This window comes from Euprymna scolopes, chromosome 29 (genome assembly GCF_053919585.1).
Source record: "Euprymna scolopes isolate OS-2025 chromosome 29, ASM5391958v1, whole genome shotgun sequence".
NCBI classification, from domain to species: domain Eukaryota; kingdom Metazoa; phylum Mollusca; class Cephalopoda; order Sepiida; family Sepiolidae; genus Euprymna; species Euprymna scolopes.
Genome location: NC_136510.1, coordinates 14160796 through 14182194, shown reverse-complemented (window position 1 = coordinate 14182194; position 21399 = coordinate 14160796). Strand labels below are relative to the sequence as shown.

The window sequence follows — 21399 nt, the reverse complement described above, 5'->3', positions numbered from 1 at the left end:
TAACCATTTGGGAATCCACAGAGTCAGCGTTGACCATTTGGGAATCCACAGAGTCAGCGTTGACCATTTGGGAATCCACAGAGTCAGCGTTGACCATTTGGGAATCCACAGAGTCAGCGTTGACCATTTGGGAATCCACAGAGTCAGCGTTGACCATTTGGGAATCCACAGAGTCAGCGTTGACCATTTGGGAATCCACAGAGTCAGCGTTGACCATTTGGGAATCCACAGAGTCAGCGTTGACCATTTGGGAATCCACAGAGTCAGCGTTGACCATTTGGGAATCCACAGAGTCAGAGTCGGATGTTTTGGAATCCGGAGAGTCAGTGTTAGAACTTTTTTGAATTCTAGGAGTTAAAATTGGAGTTGACCTTATACCTTCCGATTCTGCAACTCTGCCTCTAAGTCCTCTAGGTTGAGTATTAAACGAATAGTAACAGATTCAAATTATATATTTGGTTTCATCTTTTGACTTTGGTCTCCCAATCAGGGATGGCAAAATCTTTGTAAATAATCCTGATTGTTAGACGATGCTGAATGCCTCACATTAAACTGTGTTGCCACTTATGTATGTAAATTAATATTTACAAATGACTATTCCAGTCCATGGAAATAATTCCTGTATAAATGTCAAACACACACATCAATGTTTAACATCTGTCTCCCGACAAAAAGGAAATATTTCATTGCTATTACAAACATTAAAATCAACCTAACACAAACTACAAATAACTAATTTTTATTAATAAAAAGCATTGCATGCAGTTTATATTGATCAACCACAGTTTAGACCAATATAATAAAAGTTGGTTTGGAGCCTATAAAATCAACTATAAAACGCGAACTTTTATGCACAAGTTGAAAAGTCAAAACGGAGTAGAAGCGTATTTCTGTCATTCTGTGAAAAGCAAAGAAGTATTTTCGCTTTTTTTTTTTTTACATAGGCATCACCACATTATCAAGGCCAAGAGGCCACTCAAGGATAAGGGTTAAAGAGTGTACATTAGAAATTGGACAATATAGTAATCATTAGTAATGAAAATTTGGTAAATTTGATAACTTATATGGAACGGCTCATCATTTCATAAAGTATTTTCGTTTTTGGAATCCTTTGAGATGAGGTTTCATATTTTGTGTATTCATTCTTTTGCGGATTGTTATCCTCATCTTCATAGTCGTTTTTTTTGTTTTTGTTTTTTTGTTTTTTTTACATGGGGGGAGAGAGAGGGAGGGATCACCACTTATCAAGGCCTGGAAGCCACTCGAGGATAAGGGTTATTCTGTGTACAGTAATCAATGGGATAATATCGTAGTAATAGTTAGTAATGGAGATCTGATCAAGTGTCTTACTTAAGGGGGCGATTAATCAGGAATTTGTTTATGCTGGACTTGAAGACATCCAAGCTGTAGTCAGGTGGGAAACAGGCAAACGAGAGAGAGTTCCAAAGACGTGCACTTCTCAGAAAGAAGCTTTGTTTATGGAATCTACGTTTTGATTTAGGCACAGATAAAGAGTGGGGGAAATTACTGACAGTGGTTTTTAGCTAGACGGGTGTTTATCGTGAAAGATTGGTGAGGGGGGACCAGAGATTGGAGCTCGGACGAGCACTTGCCATGGAAATAACGATAAAACAAAGACAGGCTCGCAATGTCTCTTCTGCGGGAGAGACGTTGCAGGGAAGAGAAAAGGGCATTGTTTTACCACGTTTTGGCCAACTCATCCTCAGGCCTTCTTCAGGTGATTAATTGCGCACGGATAGAAATGCTAAGTCTTGTAACTGTATCTCCAGTAATTACTTTGTGGTTCATAACACAGTGGATATAAACATTGAGTCTCTACGGTTTCTGAAGACAGCGGTTTCAATCCTACCTAAAAGCAGGCCAAAAGATTAGTTGGCCAAAACGTGGTGAGACAACAACAACTATGGAAGGCAGTAATTACTGAGGATACAGTTAAGAGACTCAGCATTCCTATACGATCGCGGTTAATCACCTGAAGGAGGTCAGGGGAGGAGTTGACCGAAACGTGGTGAAACAACAACAATAAAGATGAGGATAACAGTTCGCAAAAGAATGAAGACGCTAAGTCAAAGACGAAATATTTGACACAAGTTATATGTATGAAAACAAGACAAATATCTGATATGATAAAACGTCTTCATTAAGTTAAACCGAAAATCTTTTTTCGTATGTATGTATGTATGTATGTATGTATGTCCGGGGGACATTCCAAAAAATAATGCCTCCTATTTTTTTTTTTTGATTCTGACCGAATTCATTATTGTTATGATGACTGAACTTATGCATTCATCACCTGAAAGTTTCATCTCTCAATTGCAGATATTGACGGTGTGAAACTCTAAAAAAGCAACCCGTCATGGACATGTGTCAGAAGCAGAGATGTGTCATTGAATTCCTTCATGCAGAAAAAGATTGAACCGATCAACATTCATCAGCGCCTGTTGAACGTTTATGAAGCCAATGTAGTTGACGTCAGCACAGTTAGGAGATGGGTTTGCCGATTTCAGAGTGGTGACAGAGATGTGAGTGATGAAGCAGGCGCCGAACTTTTATGCCTAAGAGATCAAAAGCGTCTGGCAAAAGAAAACGAATACTGATGACTATGTACAAAAATAAATTCTGGAGTACAAAGGAGCACTCATTTTTATGATACGACTCTTGTCTTTGTAGGTCTTCAACATTTTAGTTTTTGAGTTAATAAGAAGTTCTACTTTTGGAACAACATTGATACATAAACACATATCCCTGAAAGTGGGTAACGTTTTTGGCAGAGTGTACAGATACTATACTCTGATCTGGTATTCATTCATCTCCCTCTGTGAGTATCGCAATCGCTAAAGATCGCTATGTTAAACAGTCAGTCATAGACACAGTGAAATGAGAGTGAGTAAATAAGCTCGCCTACCACATTCAAAGAAAAGCTATCAAATCAAGCCACATCAAAAGGTGAGAGAGAGAGAGAGAGAGAAAGAGAGAGAGAGAGAAAGAAAGAGAGAAAGAGAGAGCAAAAAAAACAACAACAAAAAAAAAACAAAGAAAAACACAATTTGTTAAAATTCAAAAAGGTCGAAAGTCTCATAAACTAGAAACACATTTCCCTGCAATCAAAAAAGTCTGGATGATTGACAAATGTTCTTCTCCCAAACACAAATCGTCAGAGATACTTTGTATCATTTGTAATTGTGTGGTGACGAGAGAGAGAGAGAGAGAGAGAGAGAGAGAGAGAGAAAGAGAGAGAGAGAGAGAGAGAGAGAGAGCAAGCAAAAAATAAATGACCACGATTAACATGTGCCCACTGCAAGGAAAAAGTTATCACAAGCGAACATGAGCCAAAAACTGTGTGATTACGAGGTGATAGTGATTACGAAAATCAGGTGTTGTTGGGGTCTAAAATGGCTAAATAAAAAGAGGCAGATATTTTGCTTGAAAGTTAGTTTTTGTTTTGGATGCCAAGTTATTTGCGTTTTTGGTTGGTGTTGTTTACTTCTTGTGATATTTACTTCATTTGGTCATATGTCAGGAACATCACCAACATGACCTCCCACAACACCAAAGCCAGCCTGATCGCTACCATCTGCTGACTATTTGCTGAACCCCCACTAGCGCTTTGTGAAAAAGGCATGCTCCCAGTTCCAGACCCTATCGAGGCACTGATTGAGGTTGAAGCCGGATACATTGAATAAATGACAGTTTTACTACATAATCAAGTTACCTGGATTGATTTTGTCAATAAAAGTCTTAAAATAAAGCTGTAGTATTGTTTTCTTTAAAGGTGACAAATTTATCTTTTCTCCCTGTACTTCCATCACCACCTGCCGATGTATATTAAAACGGTTCAAACAATGAACAGACCTACTTGTTCACCTGTGTTTGGATTTTTGTGAGTCTGCAAGTTTAGTCCGTGCGATTTCTCTCTGAAATGAGTTATTTTCTATTTTTATTAGATTTCTGCCAATTAAGCAAAATTAATAGCGCTTTCTTTCAAGAAATGTGGAAAAAAGAAAACACAGAATTGCAAATCGCCAAAACAAAAACTAGATTAAGTTGGCACGAATAACATCAATGTTTGGTGTATTTTAGGATCAGAAAACCAGTATCTCCAGACAGCCTGATCTGATAGCACCAGATGCCTCAACAGGAATTATCACTCGGGTAAAGTGAAACTGGGAGCAATGGTAACTATGGAGCAACTCTACGTTCCTCAAATGAGGTCTTATCACTGGATGTCTTTTAAGATCATAATGAAGACCTTGGTCACCAGAAAATCAGTGTTGTACCTGTTATTGTTAAAGTATTAGTCGTGGGAGAAATTTTCTTAGGTCAGAATTGGAGCTGGAGTTTTAAAATTTTCTGAAGTCAGTGTCAAGTCTTTGGGCTACTAACCCCACAGTCTAATCTCTTAGGTTGGTTTGCAAACGTATTTCGGTATTTTAGAGATCTCCTTCCCCCTACGCTTTTCATGGATTGCAAAGAGTGTACTATTCCGCTTTAAGAAAATGACAATCTTTGTATTCTCTTTTTTTTTTATATGAAGTTTGTGGAGAAGAACAAATGTCAAGACATTCAAATCTTCTTTGTGGAAATGCCGGGTTGAAATTAACAAAAAGAATACAATTTTATTAAGCCAAAAAGGAAGTTGAAAACATTTATAAAAAAAAATATAAAAATAAATAAAATGAAGAATTTAAATGATTTAGAGAAATTTTGTTCATTTTTTTTTTTTTTAACCAAAAATACTTTACAATGTTCTCAAAAAAAAATAAAAAATAAAACTGTATGAAACATTTGAAGTAGAACGTTTGGTGCTTCTGCACAATACATCTGTCATTAAAAACAAAACAATAAAAAATGTAAAGAAATTTTTTTTTTTTAAACGTCTAATACTTTAAATAATCCAATTTTGGAAACGGTACTCCAATAGCCATAAAACCTTAGAATCATGTTGTACTTCGATAACTAGCAGTTTCTAATACTGTGCAGATTATTCAAACTACTATTTTTATCGTTTGTTATTTTCGTACGTTTTTGGCCACTGTAACCTTTGATCTTCTAGTACATCTTTTAAAACCTGGGAATCTTCATGTCAAACTCAAGAACCAATCAGGAAGTTAAAACCGAACGTTTTATCTAATGGATACATTGTTCTCATTCTGTCAGCCATGACTAGGTAACAGTCTTAATTTACTAGCGGGACCTGCGGAAATTCCTCAGTAGCATCTTTCATATGTGATATATTGATGTTGGGCATTCTGTGGACGTTTAGCATGAATGGAGACCTCGCAATATTATTGTAGCCCTTATTTAAAACTGGAACGTAATTTGGTTAATGTAGTGCCAGAATATATCTGGTTATTACGTTTTATCTCCAATATCCTTATAGGGGTCTGTTGCATATTTCCATTGTATGGATGCAAACAGAAACCCCACGATATCATTATACCATTATTAAACAGAACAATCCTAGCCAGAAGACCTAGAATTTTAGTTTCATCATTTTTTTTTTTTAATCTGAATTGTTCATTTTTTAAATTGCATCTTCAGTGATCGGGAGATCCTATTTAATCAAAATGAGGATACAAGGTGATAATGTACTACGGACATTAAATTAGTGTATCTATATACTAACTAGCTGGACGTCGGCATTTCTCGGTCGTACAATATGCTTTTATTCAGTGGAATAATTCATATCAAAACACAAAAAATAATAAAAAAATAATATTGATAATGTAGTTCATCAAATTCCGTCTGTGTTTGTTTACAATATCATGTCAGCTGATATTTGGGCTTGACGATGAATGCCCTGGAAAAGTCACTTCTGATTAATGTTTAGTTTTAAAATATGCAAACAAAGAAATGATTTGCGGCAATTTTAAATAGTATCTCTTCTTTTATCTGAAATTATCATTAATAAGAAAAAATTAAAATAAAATGGTGAGGTACACTCGGGCTTGAACATGGGATCATTCGATCTGTAGTCGAATGCTCTACCACTGAGCTATGTTTCCAGACGTCAACAAATCTTTCTTTTTCTAAGCAGAAATTATTTGCTAAGATTTTATTATCTCCCTTGCTGGTGCAACCTAAAATATTCCCTGTAAAAATTCTTTTTTATCTATAAGAAACAAAGACTATTTTTAGGATCCGATTTTTCGATTTTTGATGCTTATCGGACAAATTTCTGTACTAAACATATCTAAGAACACTACCAGACATATAAATTACCTTAGTGTGAAATTTGCAAAAGATAAGCTCAGCCGTTTCAGAACCTATAAGGAAGGAACTCACACACACACAAAGTGACTTTTATATAATAGTAGAGATTCAATGTTCATAGTACGTTATCACGTTCTATCCCCCGTTTTTAATAAATAGGATCTCCTGATCAAATAATTTATAATCTAGAAATCGTGACACGTACATACGTTAAAGGTACTATGGTATTAATATATATAGATTTTGTTATTCTCAGTTATGAAGGTCTGCCGTGAAGATTGAACTTTCAACCTCCAAAAGATCGTCATTTTTAATCAACACCATAAAACGTAGAGCTTACAGTTGTATACGAACAATATTAGAATGCATCTTGGGAGCTTTAAACCTAATCTGAACTAGACGTGTATTATAAATACTGATTTGCGCAACAGTCAATGGCTTAACAACCATTTCTAAGTGACAATTTTCTGGAGGTTTGAACCTCACTACAAGCAATAATAACTAAGAATAATGTGGCCAGAACATGACAATAGATAGTGATATGTCGTAAAAAGAAAAAACAAAAATAGATATTCTGTCTTGGTTGGATCTGTGAAATGAAGCAGACGTATTTTTGGAAGTCTCCTTTTCTCCCCTTCTCAATGAAGACCAATAACATACAATGAAACGTGAAATAAAACTATTAAAACTAACTAAAACGCAAATGATTATTACCGTAAAGGGCGATGAACTTTAAATCAAAATAAATCACAGAAAAATATTTTTATCATGCAAATATTTGGTTTATTCCAAAGATTAATTTTATAATTTAAACACAATTTCGAGCATGTACATCACACATATATGGCATAATCTAAGGGTCCAAATTTCACAAACTCTATGCATTAAATTATGATGTATTTTGACAAGAACGCATCGAATGCTGTCTTCCAATTACTATTATATCTGGTTTATCAGTGAAGACATAGGACTTTATATATCCCCAAAGAAAATGAGCTAACGGCGTTAAATCGCAAAAACGAGGTGACCACTTGACAAGTTCATTTTCTGAAATTATTTGTTCATTAAGTCTCTCAGTAAATTGATTGTATCATTTGCAATTTGCAGACATTACTTGAGTATCAGTCTCTGTATAATAAATTGCTAAACGAAGCTGAATTCAAAATAACCGATAGTTGCCAAATCTGCAATTAAAGAAAATACAGTTGTCAATTTAAAGTTTTTTTCGCCTCTAAAAAACACACCCTCTACAAGAAAGATAAACAACTGTTACTAACACTTATTAAAAAAAGAGATGCTATACTAATACTCCTATTAAAAAAAAGAGATGCTATACTAACACTCCTATTAAAAAGAGAGAAACAGCTTATCCCTATACTTGCTACTATTACAAACGTCACATTATCAACACACGGTGCATATTATTGCTTCATGACACATGTAGATTCGTCTGCAGTGATATCAAAATAACTTGTAGCATTATCATGTAGCAAGTACAATTTAAAAGTAAAATGGTTCTTGCCCAGAATTCAGCCTAATTAAAAAAAAACAATAATGCAGGAAAATCTTTGATGTACGTATCTGTCATGGGATAAAAATGTCATCTTCCAAAAATTACGAAAATTGATCAAGTAGTTTATTGTTATATAAATTTTTTTTTACGATTTCTAGTGATAAATCGTAGCCATTACAAAACTGACTTTGATCTCTATTTCTGGAGAGGTTGTTATGGGGGAGCTAACTTCCTTTTATTTATTAAAAATAGTAGACCTAGACACAATTCTTGCTTACTGATAAAATTTGATTTTCTTAATAAAAAAAAAAATACTTGATCAATTTACGTGATTTTTAGAATATAACATTTTCGTCCCATATCAGGTCTGCATATCATAAAGATTCTTTGTTTTTTTTTTTTTGTTTTTTTTATAAATGGGGTTGAATTCTGGACAGGAACCAGTAAAATAAACTACAAAAAAATGCGTTTGTTTATTAAAATATATTGAGATTCTAAGATTATTGGAGAACCAATGCTAAAAATTGAATTATTTGAAAAGGAAGACATTTTATTATAATACGAAGCACCAAATATTAAAATAAATATGAAAAAAAAAAAATTAATCAAAAGAGAAAAAAATATATATTTAATTATTAAAAATAATTTCTTTTAAAATAATAATTATTATTAAAGAAAAAAAATTTATCATAAAAATAATTTCTTTTAAAATAAATATCATTAAAAAACTGTTTTAACTTTCTCTTGAATAGAAATGGCAAATTCTTTTTTTTATTAAAAAAAATGAAACAACTCTTGAATTTGATGAAGATCTGAAAAGATTTTGAAACAACTTTATCACGAATTAAACAATTTGAAACAGAGCTATCTTATTGACAACTAACAGGGGGGGGCAGTCATAAAATACGCTTACATATATTTTAATTCATGCAGATTTCGTATTTATCATTACAGAGCCAATTCTCTATTGAATATTATATTGTACCTAATATATAGTACTGGTTTCAAAAGTTTAAAAATAAAAAAAATGACTTGGGTGCCATCAGTAAGAATCAAAACCAAAACATTTCGCACTCCAGCCACATTCCATACCGTTTGAGCTATGGACACATAGATAAAAAAGATTTAAAATTAAACCACTTCAAGCTATGAATGAATTTGCGTAGCTATTTTTACTGACTAAAAAAATAAATCGAATTTGTTCCAGTTCTAAATCTCCTATATATCAAGTTTCAAGATTACGTATTTATTCTCTATTGATTACAAGCAGTTCAACTCGGCTTTGCTCAGGCATTATGTACTGTTCAAAACTTGCCCTATGTGTGAATACACTTTATGTAAGATTTCAAATGTTTAGACCAAAATTTGTCCGAGTAATTTCATAGAGACCGCAGAGGTCAATTTTTTAAATTTTGACCGCAATTTTGACCCCTTGACATTAATTAATTTGGTCTCAAAATCAAAATAAAAAGTTTAACCCATGTCCAAATAAGCTACATCTAAAATTTCAAGTTTTTAGACCCAAAATTGGCGGAGGAATTTGGTAGAATTTACAAATTTTGGTCTAAACATTTAAAATCTTACATAAAGTGAATTCACACATAGGGCAAGTTATGAACAGTACATAAGATCCGAGCAAAGCCGGGTTGAACTGCTAATTCTATATAATAATGTATAGGACAATCTATGTAATAATCACTAATATAAAAATATGCATATATATCGCTGTTTCACTAAAATAAATAGTGTGATGTACTCAGGTTGAACAACTAGCTGTTTCTTGTCAGCCAAGAAAAGTACTCGCAACAAAAAAATCGTTTGTTAGAAAAATATAAAACACTCATTTATTTCTCACTATTTTGTGCACTCCAGTCGGTAAACAGGAGGGAGGGGAGCAGGAGGTGGGTGGATTTTAGCGACACAGCACAGCGATGTGACTTGTGACTCACCATCGCTCTTCAACGCTTCTCTCTCTCTGTCATCTCACTTGTTTATGTCGACCTGTTCTCTTGCAGGTGTTTAACCCCGGCAGCTGCAATGTCAACTACTTGACCTATTCACCTTCGACGTCAGTTTTAACAGATCTGCACTCATTGACTGGTTACTTTACCCAGCCAGCAGCCTGCGTGTGTGCGTGCCTGTGTATGCAGTCTCAACATGCAACAATAGTTATGCTTTTGTGCGTGACAACAAGGGAGGTAATTCCGTATATATTCAAGTGAACACAAACAGCAGCAGCTGACCCTCTCCAAAAGTTCAACACTTTCTTAGCATGGTCAGGAAGGTAGCAATGTGGCAGTGTCAGTGCTATGACCAAATGAGGAGGACTTCATACAGACCAAAATCATCAAGTACAATCTTCATGAGCTCTATTCAAAAGTTAAAATTATTCTATAGCAACAATCAGCAGCAGGTAACTTGAAGTATTATTATTGTTTGTAAATAGGATAACCGTTTTTTTTCTTTTTTTTTTTGCGAGTGACTTTAATCATAAAAGTTGAAGGCAAGTTTGGAAGCAATGAAAAAAAAAGAATGCCGTCATTTTTTATTATACAGGCACACTGTCTGTAAAAAGTTGAATACTGAATGCAGCAGCAAGTCCTGCGAACATATACCAGAAAGAACAGTTTGAAATAAGTTGTGTACCATCAACTTTGACTATGCAATTTCTACTGCTACACATATTGAACCATTCATAATTCTTACAACTAGAAAACGGAGCTATTAAACCTGACATATGGGATAAGAAGAAGAAAGAAGTAACCTTTGTAGAAGTCTGTACACAATGATGCTGAGTTAAACAGAGCTGAGAGGGGAAAGATAACGAAATATCAAAGTCTTATGTATGACATGGAAAGGAACTGGAATTATAGGAAGATCTCCATCATTCTGGTAATTATAGCAGAAACCTTACTCATGAAAAAGAATTTCCAAAAACTATTTTGTAAATATACCTGGTGAACCAAGTGCAAGAGAGAAATACAAATAAGTCCACTTAAAAGGACGGTTAAAATCTATAAAAGATCTATAAGCTGGAATGTATGAGATAACAGGTGTATATTTGGCATCCGATAAGATGCCCAATCCACAAAGCTACAATTTGCTAGAACAAAATAAATAAATAAATAAAAAGTATATATATATATATATTATTACTTAGTAATAAGTATTACCTTTCAATAATGCATATTAATGCATTTTGCTAGAAATGGCCATTTCTAAAATATTAGATTTTGTTCCAGGCGACCTCCCTGTGGGGGCGGGGGTATATATACAGTGGTTATTTTTGGAACTGGCCCAGGATGCTGGTAAGGCACTGAGCTCCCAATATTTCAAACAACCTTATGTTGTATCTTCATACCTTCATGGGGACTGCAGGTAAATAGGAATACATATTAATTACAATCTGTTTTCACTGAAATCTATCTCCAAGAGCACGCATACATAAATAACGGCATTGATATCAAAATTAGCTGGAGACGTATTAATTACACAATATTTTTATTGCAAATATTGGAAACATATCTGTTTGTAATGAAACGTCCAGTCCAATTTATTTTTTTAAGGCTTAATAAAGAAATATAAAAACACTGTACTTGATCACTAGCAAGGAGAACCAACGTTGCCCAGGATTGAATGATGATTGACAAACGTTTCACATTCCCACATTTTTTATTGCCATCGAAATCGGTGAAATCGCTCATTTTTCAATTAAATTGATTGATTGCCTGCTCTAGTTTGGGACCCACCAGGTTGCACTGGGAGGAAGCTTCACATGCCTCTCTGCAGGGGTTTAATCCACAGTACATTGTAATCTACATTGCACTGTAGAGAACCTACTGTTGATTTTATAAAATTATTTTTTTATATATAATGGCTTGAATTAAAGTTTAAAATGCAAAAATCAAGTATCATGCTTCAATCGTGCTACAAACAGAAACATTCATTTCGAATGCACCTCTGCCACATCAAAGAACCTACTGTTAATTTTATATGCCTGGCCTTACAGCTTGTGCAGTGATAATGGCTTGAATGTAAGTTTACAATAAAAAAGTCAAGTATCATGGTTCAATTGTGCTTTAATCAGAAACATTCATTTCAAATGTGTCCCTGTCATATCAAAGAACCTACTGTTGATTTTATATGCCGAACCTTTTAGCTTGTGTGGTAATAAAACTCCTCAAATGCACTTGTGATGTTAGACTGTATAAGGTGTTAACTTTGGTCAAAATCGTCTGTTCCTTCTTTCATCGGATTATTTCGACTATTGACACTTATAGAAGACATTCCGACACAAAACCTATCTAAGAACACTGCCAAGCTCCCCCGAAAAAGGGTGAACTCTCAAATGAATAACAATTGTCTGATATGAAGGGTTTTTCCCACATTGATCAAAGCTAATTGCTTTCAAGACGTCCCGGCATGAAACGCTGCCGACAACTTTTCTTTTTGCTTTATTTGTCCAGATTGGATTTACTAATAAATGAAAAAAAGGATGTCTCTATCTGTCCATAGAGTTATTTCAATCTGAATAATAATCCAAAAATAATTGTATGATTTGGATTTTTTAGACTACTGTTCTCATTTTAAGTATTATTTTCACAACATTTTGGCCGATATAACCTCCGACCTTCTTCAGGTGTATCTTGTATGGAATCTTTAACCACTATGCTACTGGTCCCATAAAGTTACATATTTTTGGAGGTTGAAGTTTCAATCCTCAGTGCAGGGAACTGTCAAAAGGCAATTGCAAATTACTTAGGAATTTTACCTAGTCATGGCTGACAGAATAAGAACATATTACCCCAGTGCAGAGTTTCCAAAATTTCAAGACACCATGAAGCCCCTGGGCAGGGCAAAAGTTTTTCATTGAGCACAAACAAAATAATTTCTAAAATAAATATGAAAAACATTAATTTCAAATTTTAACACTGATTAATGATAATGTTTACAACCATTTTTTTTTTTTTTTGTTTTTGATTAATCAAAAATTGTTGCATTTTTTATTAATTCATTTTTTTATTTTATTTTCCATGAAAATCTTTATACCTTTAGTTATGTATCATATCTATTTCCGGTAAAAAAAAGTATCAATAATTAAATGTATGCAGCCATTTAATTGTTCCATATAAAGCATTTGGTCCTCTGTAAGAAAGGGCTTTCGGAGCCCCCTCAGACTCACTAACGGAGCCCCAGGGTTTCATAGAGCCCACTTTGGGAAACCGTTCCCTAATTCCATGCAGATTCCCCAGTTAAGCAGAAAGATTCAGGAGGTTGACAGTTGGGGAAGGTCGGAGGTTACATTGACCAAAACGTTGTGAAAATAACAATCAGACTGAGAACAGTAGTCTGAAGAATCCAAATCGCACAAATAATTGTCATCAAGAATTCAGAAACAAAAAAAATAATTTTTTGAAATCATATATAATAATAAAAAAAAAAAAAAGAAGCTCTTTCTTAAGGAGGACAAAAAAAAAAAAAAAATTGCACGGCATAGTTTAACAAAATAAAAAAAGAAAAGCAAAATAAATTGCAATTAAACACACTACTGAGCAATGCTGGGCAGGGGCAGCTAGCTTTATGTTATATACTTAAGAGATTTTGATAGGCTTGAGGGTCCCTCATCATTCATTAGAAAAGCTGAAGAATAATTAAGATTAGATGTCCCAGCAACAGAGGGACTTCCAAACAAACAACTTTTTCCATAGAAAATGGTGTTAATTATTTTAATCCTTCCCCGTTTTATTTCCTCAAGGAAATCGACCATAACCGCCCCTCCCACAAAATACTTTAAGAGCTCTATAGGGAGATCTTGTTCCAGCTGCCTTGTCTTTCATTTTCGGCTTCCAAATGGATGTAGCTATTTGTTATCTGGAGGGGCTATTTCTCACTTCACAGATGGTAGGGTTATCAGTTATTTCTTCTAGGTTATTCACAGCACATCTGTGAGAAAACAAGTTCCGGAAGAAGCAAGCATCGGGCCGATTCCCAAAAAACTAATGTACCACCCAAGATACGATTGTACTTCTTGTTTGATTCTAATTTTTAATGTTTCCTTTGCTGTCACATGTATAACCAATTTTAGAGATTAGTTACCTCCCCTTTTGTCTTGTATTTGGGTAAATCTCCCATTAGTGAAGGAAACCATTTCCTGTATTGATGATTGGATAATTAAGTTGTGTGCTAAACTTAACTAAGCTTAAGTTCAATGATTTTCCAGAATTAGTTACAAAGGAAAAAAAATGGGGAAAAATAAATACACAAGAAATAAATGTTAAATTACTCTTATATCTACTTGGATAGGTTTTTTTATGTTTTAACTTATTTTAAAGTGTTTATTCTTAATTAAAATAAAAAGGTAGTGTAAAGTGCTGAAATATAATGTTCTACTAGTATTTTGTTTAATTTTCGATTTTTGGGTGATTATCACGGCTCAACTATGGCTCTAATGAGACCACTATTTTGTTGTTCATTCTAATTCGACAAGCTTTATATTACCTTTATTTTTAACTATAAAAACACTTTAAAATAAGTTAAATCATATAAAAAAAAAACTTATTCAGATAGGTAAAAGAGTAATTTACTTTCCCTTTGGGGGGGGGGCTTCTTTTTTCTTTTTTTTATTCTGAAAAAATCGCCAGTTTTCTTTTAACTTGTTCCTTCTATTTTTTTAATCTGCCGGAATGCATTAGAGAAGATTGCAAATCTTTTTTTACTCAAAGTGTTTAAGAGCTACTAAGACAGAAACGGTATTATTAAAACGAGGGACCTTTTGTGTTTCAGATTTTATTTTTCTACATAGTCAGCATCATTCTCAATGCACTTTTTTTAGGAATTCAATGACGCACCTCTGTTTCTGACGCACGGCCATGAGAGGTGTTGCTTTCTAAGTGTTTCACACTGCAACAGACACATGAAACTTTCAGGTCATGAATGCGTAAATTCAGTCATCATAAGAAAGTGATTTACAAATCCTTTCTGATCAATTCTGACCGAATAAAAAATAGGAGGCATTATATTTGGAACAACTCCTGTAGTTATATTACACATCTAAAAAACAGGAATAGCTTTTAAGGCCCCTAAATTCATACTAGAAGTGTTTGCAAAGATCTGCAGTTTAACGGATCAAGTACTAGGTAAAATGTCAGTTCTAAGTGACACTTTTTTGGAGGTTGAAGGTTCAATCCTCAGTGCGGGCGGTTCTACGAATGCAATTGTGAATCACTTAAGACTTCTACCAGTTCGTGGATGATGGAACGCGGATACTATACCCATTTAAATAAAGGATTGCGTTTGAGATTTAGTACAGATTCCAGATCTCAACAGAAAATTCCCAGAGTTTGACAAGATACACCTGAAGAAGGTCGGAGGTTATCTCGGCCAAAACGTTGTGATGAAATAACACTCAAGACGAGAACAATAGTCCGAATACTCGAAATAATAAAATTTGTAGTTCTAAATATATATATATAAGAGTAAGTGTCTTCTGTAATAATCATCTATATATTAATACGATAGTGTGTGTTATTTTCTGTGTCACGCTTACAATCGGGTCATTTAATTGTTATGTACTTCCATTTCTTGTCATAAATGATTTTACTAAGAATTCTTCACAAGTTTTGGTTTCGGTTTCGATTATACTGATGGTACTCCAGTAATCTATTATTTTTATAAATAATTTCATCAAGAATTTTTCATAAGTTTTGGTTTCAATGATGGCTGAAGGAACTCAATGTACACATATATTTTTTCATAAGTTTTTATTTCAGTTTCGATTCAAGCTAATGCACCCAAGTCATATGGATATATATTTTTAATTTTGAAATCACAAATCTATAACATATAAAAATCGATAGAACATTAACTTTATAGTAATATATACGAAATCTGCAAGAATTAAAATATTTAAGCATACTTTATGACCGGGCTTTGCCGGGCGTTCGTGCTAGCTTAGATAAATACTTTTGCAGTTTTAACAAAAAAGCTACAATAATATCAGAGCGTCTCTATTTGCACTGAACATCTACAGAATGCCAACATCAATTTATCACAGATGAATGAGTCCTCTGCGGAATTTCCACATGTCTAAAATGGGCTGACTTATTTTGGAATCTGTATTATTTTCTCTTCATGTAATTAAGATCAGGATTGTAATAGCAGATTTTCGGTTGCATACAAGTTTAGAAAAAAAAAATCAAAAAAAAATCTAAAAATGTTAAAATCAAAATGCTATAGATTCAAGAATGGATAAAAGTTTTCTCTGAAGACAGACAATTCATGAAACAGACAAAACATTGCAAAAACATGTCAGTACTCATGCAGATATTGATCTAGACATAACTCGGCGTTCGCTTTCCCCGGAATATGATGCCAATAGCTCAGGTTCTGCTGCTGTCTGATTTAACATAAATTTCCGTTCCATTTTTAAAAACAACCGTAAAACAAAGCGTTCTCCTCAAGTTTTACCAGGGTATTTTTTACGGCTTTAGGAATAAACACCCCAATCTCCCGATGTTAGGAATGGCTTTCGGAATAGACACCCCCCCAACCTTCCCATGTTAAGAACGGCTTTCAGAATAAATACCTCCAACCTCCCTATGTTAAGAACGGCTTTACTAATTTGTCGGTTGTGAAAAAAAAAAAAATTGGCTGACAGGATTACTCTATGTTCAATGAGAAACCTTTTATATCCTCTTCCAAATCGTCGTCTGCTACTCGGATTTTCAGCTCACGCGCACGAAGTTCAAAATCATTGCGTGACATTATAATTTATGTTACCTCAGACAGCAGCGGAACCCGAGCTGTTAACGTAATGTTCCGGGGGGGGGGGGAAGCCGAGCGAACGTTTAGTTACATCTGGATGAATATCTGTTTGAGTATCAACATGTCTTTTTCAATTCCATATTGATAGCTAACGTTACATTTAAAATTTAAGAATAAAAATAATAAAACTTACAAATATAGGGTATTTTTTTTTAGGCGGTGAATTTTAAATTGACAACTATTTTCTTTAATTGCAGATTTGGCAACTATCGGTTAATTTGAGTTCAGTTTGGTAATTCATCATGTGGTTTCAGCAAAACATAGCCACATGCCACACAGCTACGATATGATCATTCACCGAGACAAACATTTGATGAATTAATGATTTCATGAAATGGATCTATTGTCAAGTGGCCATCTCATTCGTACGATTTAATCCCGTTAGATTTGTTTCTTTGGAGATATGTAAAGTCCCATGTCTACACTGATAAACCAGCCACAATAGACTACTTGGAAGATAACATTTGATAGATTATTGCCGAAATACAGCCTAATTTAATGTGTAGCGTTTGAGTAAATTGGACCTCTAGATTACGTTATATATAGACACGAGCCGCAGGAGCCATATGTCAGAAATTGTATTTAAATTATAAATGAAAAAAATTAATGTTTGGAATAAACCACAAATTTGTATGATAAAAATATTTTTCTGTGTTTTTTTTTCCTTTATTTAAAGTTCGCCACCTTAAAAAACACCCTATATATATATAACACACTTTATTTGTGAAAATCAGACTTTCATATTTACGCAGGGGATCAATAAACTATAACTTTTTTCACTCCTTAATATTAGCCCCATTTAATAATATAAAACCAGCAGTGACAATCTGGGTGTAGGTGTAGAATATAAAATATTGATTTGAATAATTAATTTTATACGGGTGTTTTTACATTGGGTAAAAACAACCAATGGATAAAGAAAATAAATGTGTAAAAAAAAAAAAAATTTTTTTTTAAACATTGTGAATTTATTTATATCACATTGTCACTACATGTTTATTATTATTAGATTGGTCTGGTGGTCAGGAGGTGAAGAAATATACAAGATTGTAGGTTATTAAGGGCTTCCATAATAGAAAAAAAAAAGAAAATAAAAAAATGAAAAAAAAAATAAGAAAAAAAGAAAACTGGAAGAGGAAAAGGAGTAAAAAAAGAAAAGGAAAAGGAAAAAAAGAAAGGAAAAAGGAAAGGAAAAAAGGAAAGGAAAAAGGAAAGGAAAAAGGAAAGGAAAAAAGGAAAAGGACAGGAAAAAGGAAAAGGAAAGGAAAGGAAAAGGAAAGGAAAGGAAAAGGAAAGGAAAGGAAAAGGAAAGGAAAAGGAAAGGAAAAGGAAAGGAAACGGAAAGGAAAATAGAAGGAAAAAGAAAAACAGAAAAAAGAAAAAGAATAAAAGAAAAAAGAAATAAAAAAGAAACAGAAAAATGGAAGAAAAAAGAGAAAAAAACGAAAGAAAAGGAAAGTCTCATTGTCACAAATAAATGCTTACAATTCAAAACAAAAAGTTTCAATTATTAAAATAAAAATAATTTCGTTTTGAATTAAAAATAAATTAATGAAAAATAAATGTTTCCTTTTTAAATTCTTTTTATTTCTTTAAATAAATATCAATATATTAATTACCTTCTTCTTGTCATGTGTTTTGTTTAATATAAGAATACTTTGAATTTATGATTTTTAATGTGTTTTTCTCATAAATATATCAAAAATACATTCTTTTCAGAGAAAAAGGTGAAAGAAAAAAATAATTTTAAAAAATAGAAAGGACAGAAGCGATTCTAATAAAGCAGTGCCAATCACGATGCAAAAACTAATTTTTGTGCAGAACTTTAAAAATAAATTTTTTAAAATTATTTTTTATAATATAAAAAAAAGGAGTTTTATATATTCAAGTCAATCAAGTCCATCATCTTTAATATCCTCACCTTTCTTTCTTTGTTTTAACTTGAAAGCTTGAAAAGCGATTTCTTGTTCGATTATCATACAAAAAATTCCAATCATGTATTCAGTATCGATTCGTTTTTAATCTCTCCAATAAATATAAGACTTATTTCATTTCATTCACATTCAGTTCCGGACATTATTAAAATCAGATTAAGAAAAACCTGCAATAAAATAGCAAAATGCAGGCTATTTATCCATTTTTCATTTTTTTTTTTTTTTTTACTAAATATGGTTTTCACCATGTTAAGCCATGTTGAAAGTTGGAAAAATATAATTTTAGATAAGTAAAATTAATCCTGGTAATTCCTATTACCAGGATAAATTATACATGGCATTTTATTTAATTGTGCTTTCTTGTTTAGCCTTAAAATATGTTTTTTTAATTGAATTAGCAATTAATTTAGCATTAAAATTTGTTATTTTTAATTGCATGTTATTGTTTAGCATAAAAATGTTTTTTAATTGCATATTATTGTTTAGCATTAAAAATGTTTTTTTTTAATTGTATGTTATTGTTTAGCATTAAAATGTCTTTTAAATTGTATGTTATTGTTTAGCATTAAAATGTCTTTTAAATTGTATGTTATTGTTTAGCATTAAAATGTCTTTTAAATTGTATGTTATTGTTTAGCATAAAAATGTTTTTTTTAATTGTATGTTATTGTTTAGCATTAAAAATGTTTTTTTAATTGCATATTATTGTTTAGCATTAAAAATGTTTTTTTTAATTGCATGCTATTGTTTAGCATTAAAAATGTTTTTTAATTATATGTTATTGTTTAGCATTAAAAATGTTTTTTTAATTGTATATTATTGTTTAGCATTAAAAATGTTTTTTTAATTGCATATTATTGTTTAGCATTAAAAATGTTTTTTAATTATATGTTATTGTTTAGCATTAAAAATGTTTTTTTAATTGTATGTTATTGTTTAGCATTAAAAATGTTTTTTTAATTGCATATTATTGTTTAGCATTAAAATATGTTTTGTGGGAGGGGGATTTATTTCAGACACAATATTATGTATCATGCTACTTTTTTGTTGTTGATGCTTGTGTTAGAGTATTACTTCTCCATTAAATAAACAGATAATTTCATCCACAGGGCTGGATGTAAACAAAGAAAACTACAAAGTGAAAAATAAGACTACTACAGAATTCGAACCTGGATTCCCTCTTCCAGAAGCACAAGTTCAAATACTTTAAAAGTAATTTTTTTACAGTAGGAATTACTAAAAAGAACTACAGATTGAAAAATGAGACTCGGAAAGGAATTGAACCGTTACCTCTAAAAGAGGGAATCCATGTTTGAATTCTGTAATAGTGTCATTTTTTTACTTTGTGGTTCTCTTTGTTTACATACAGCCTTGTGGACTAAGATTTAAGTTTTTATTAAATGGTATTATAAACGTAATTGTGAAGAGAAAGCAGTACACAAACACACACACATATATATATATATATATATATATATATATATATATATATATATATATATATTAGTGATGGGACGATTCCAATATTTTTTCTGATTCCGATACAATTACCGATTCTGTTCTAAATTCTCGATTCCAATACAATTACCGACTCCAATTCTTTTGAATTTCTAAATATGTAGTAATTTGGGGGGGGGGGGCTTATTGCCAAAATAATGAAATATGTACATATCATTTCGTAAACGTAGAAATACACTTATGTAGTGGATCGATAGTTTTTAGTTTTACTAGCAGCTTAAAATCAATAAATATTTATCATTTCATCATTAATATGAGCCATGAAAAATTAAAGCTTTAACCAAAAACAAACAAATCAGAACAAAAGAAAAAGAATCGTTTTTAGCATCAGAAAATAGACCCACATTTCTTTGCTTCCGATGCCTTTAAAAGTTCTGACTTTTTCGATTCTCGATTCCAATTCATCATTGCAACACTAATACATATAAGTCTTGGAATCACAACTTTGGGGGGGGGGTATCGTAATCGGAAAAAAATTGTGCCTATTTTCCAATGCCAAAATCGATTATTTTAAATCGGCTTCTTTTTTTTATTTGATTTTGTTTAAAATAAAATCTTCCACTGCGTAGAGTAATGATAAAAAATCTATTGATTTTAAACTATTAGTAAAACGAAAACCAATACATCATCTCCCACAAATATATAGTTTTACGTTTGAGAAAATATCTGCACATTTGCATGTGTTTTTACGGTAATCAGAAAAAATAAAAAAATCTGTAGTCAAATATTTAGAGATTTATAAAGAATTGGAATCGGTAATCGCATCAGAATTGGGAATAATCTTGGAATCGTCCCATTACTAATATATATATATATATATATATATATATATATATATATATATATATATATATATATAGAGAGAGAGAGAGAGAGAGAGGGAGATTGGTTTGGTTTTATGGTATGTCAACCCTTTCAACTAATTTAATACTAAATTCATTCATTTTGATAAAGTGTTTAAGTTTTAAAACATGTTATGCTATGTTATACAACAGTGACTTTCTAAAAAATTCAGAAAGAAGTTGAGAATAGTAATACAAATAATCGTCTTGATACAATTTGATTTTTTTAATCACGCAAAATCCCCCCCCCCCCCACTAAAAAAAAAAAAAAAAAAAAAATGCAGTCTCTTTTCCGAAGCAATGATAAAAGTTTTTTTTTTTTTTTTTTTTTTTTTCAAAATAAAAATTTAACTATTAATCCTTCAAAAGACAAAAACGAGACATTATTTAGAAAGTGTAAATATTTATAAACGTAAACGTTTCCTTTCATCGGAGACACAGAAACCTACAAAAGTAAAAAATAAAAAAATTAAATTATCAAAAAATTAAAAGTGAAAAGACACACACAAAAAAAAAACCCAACTGTTTTTGAAAT

General features: G+C 32.2%; 1 protein-coding gene across 50 annotated transcripts in view; it reads right to left on the bottom strand.

Annotated features, from left to right (window-relative positions):
• The window catches only part of LOC145252497 (uncharacterized), a 957520-nt gene that overhangs the window by 619912 nt on the left and 316209 nt on the right, over positions 1-21399 (bottom strand). The gene's annotated exons all lie outside the window — the stretch shown is intronic.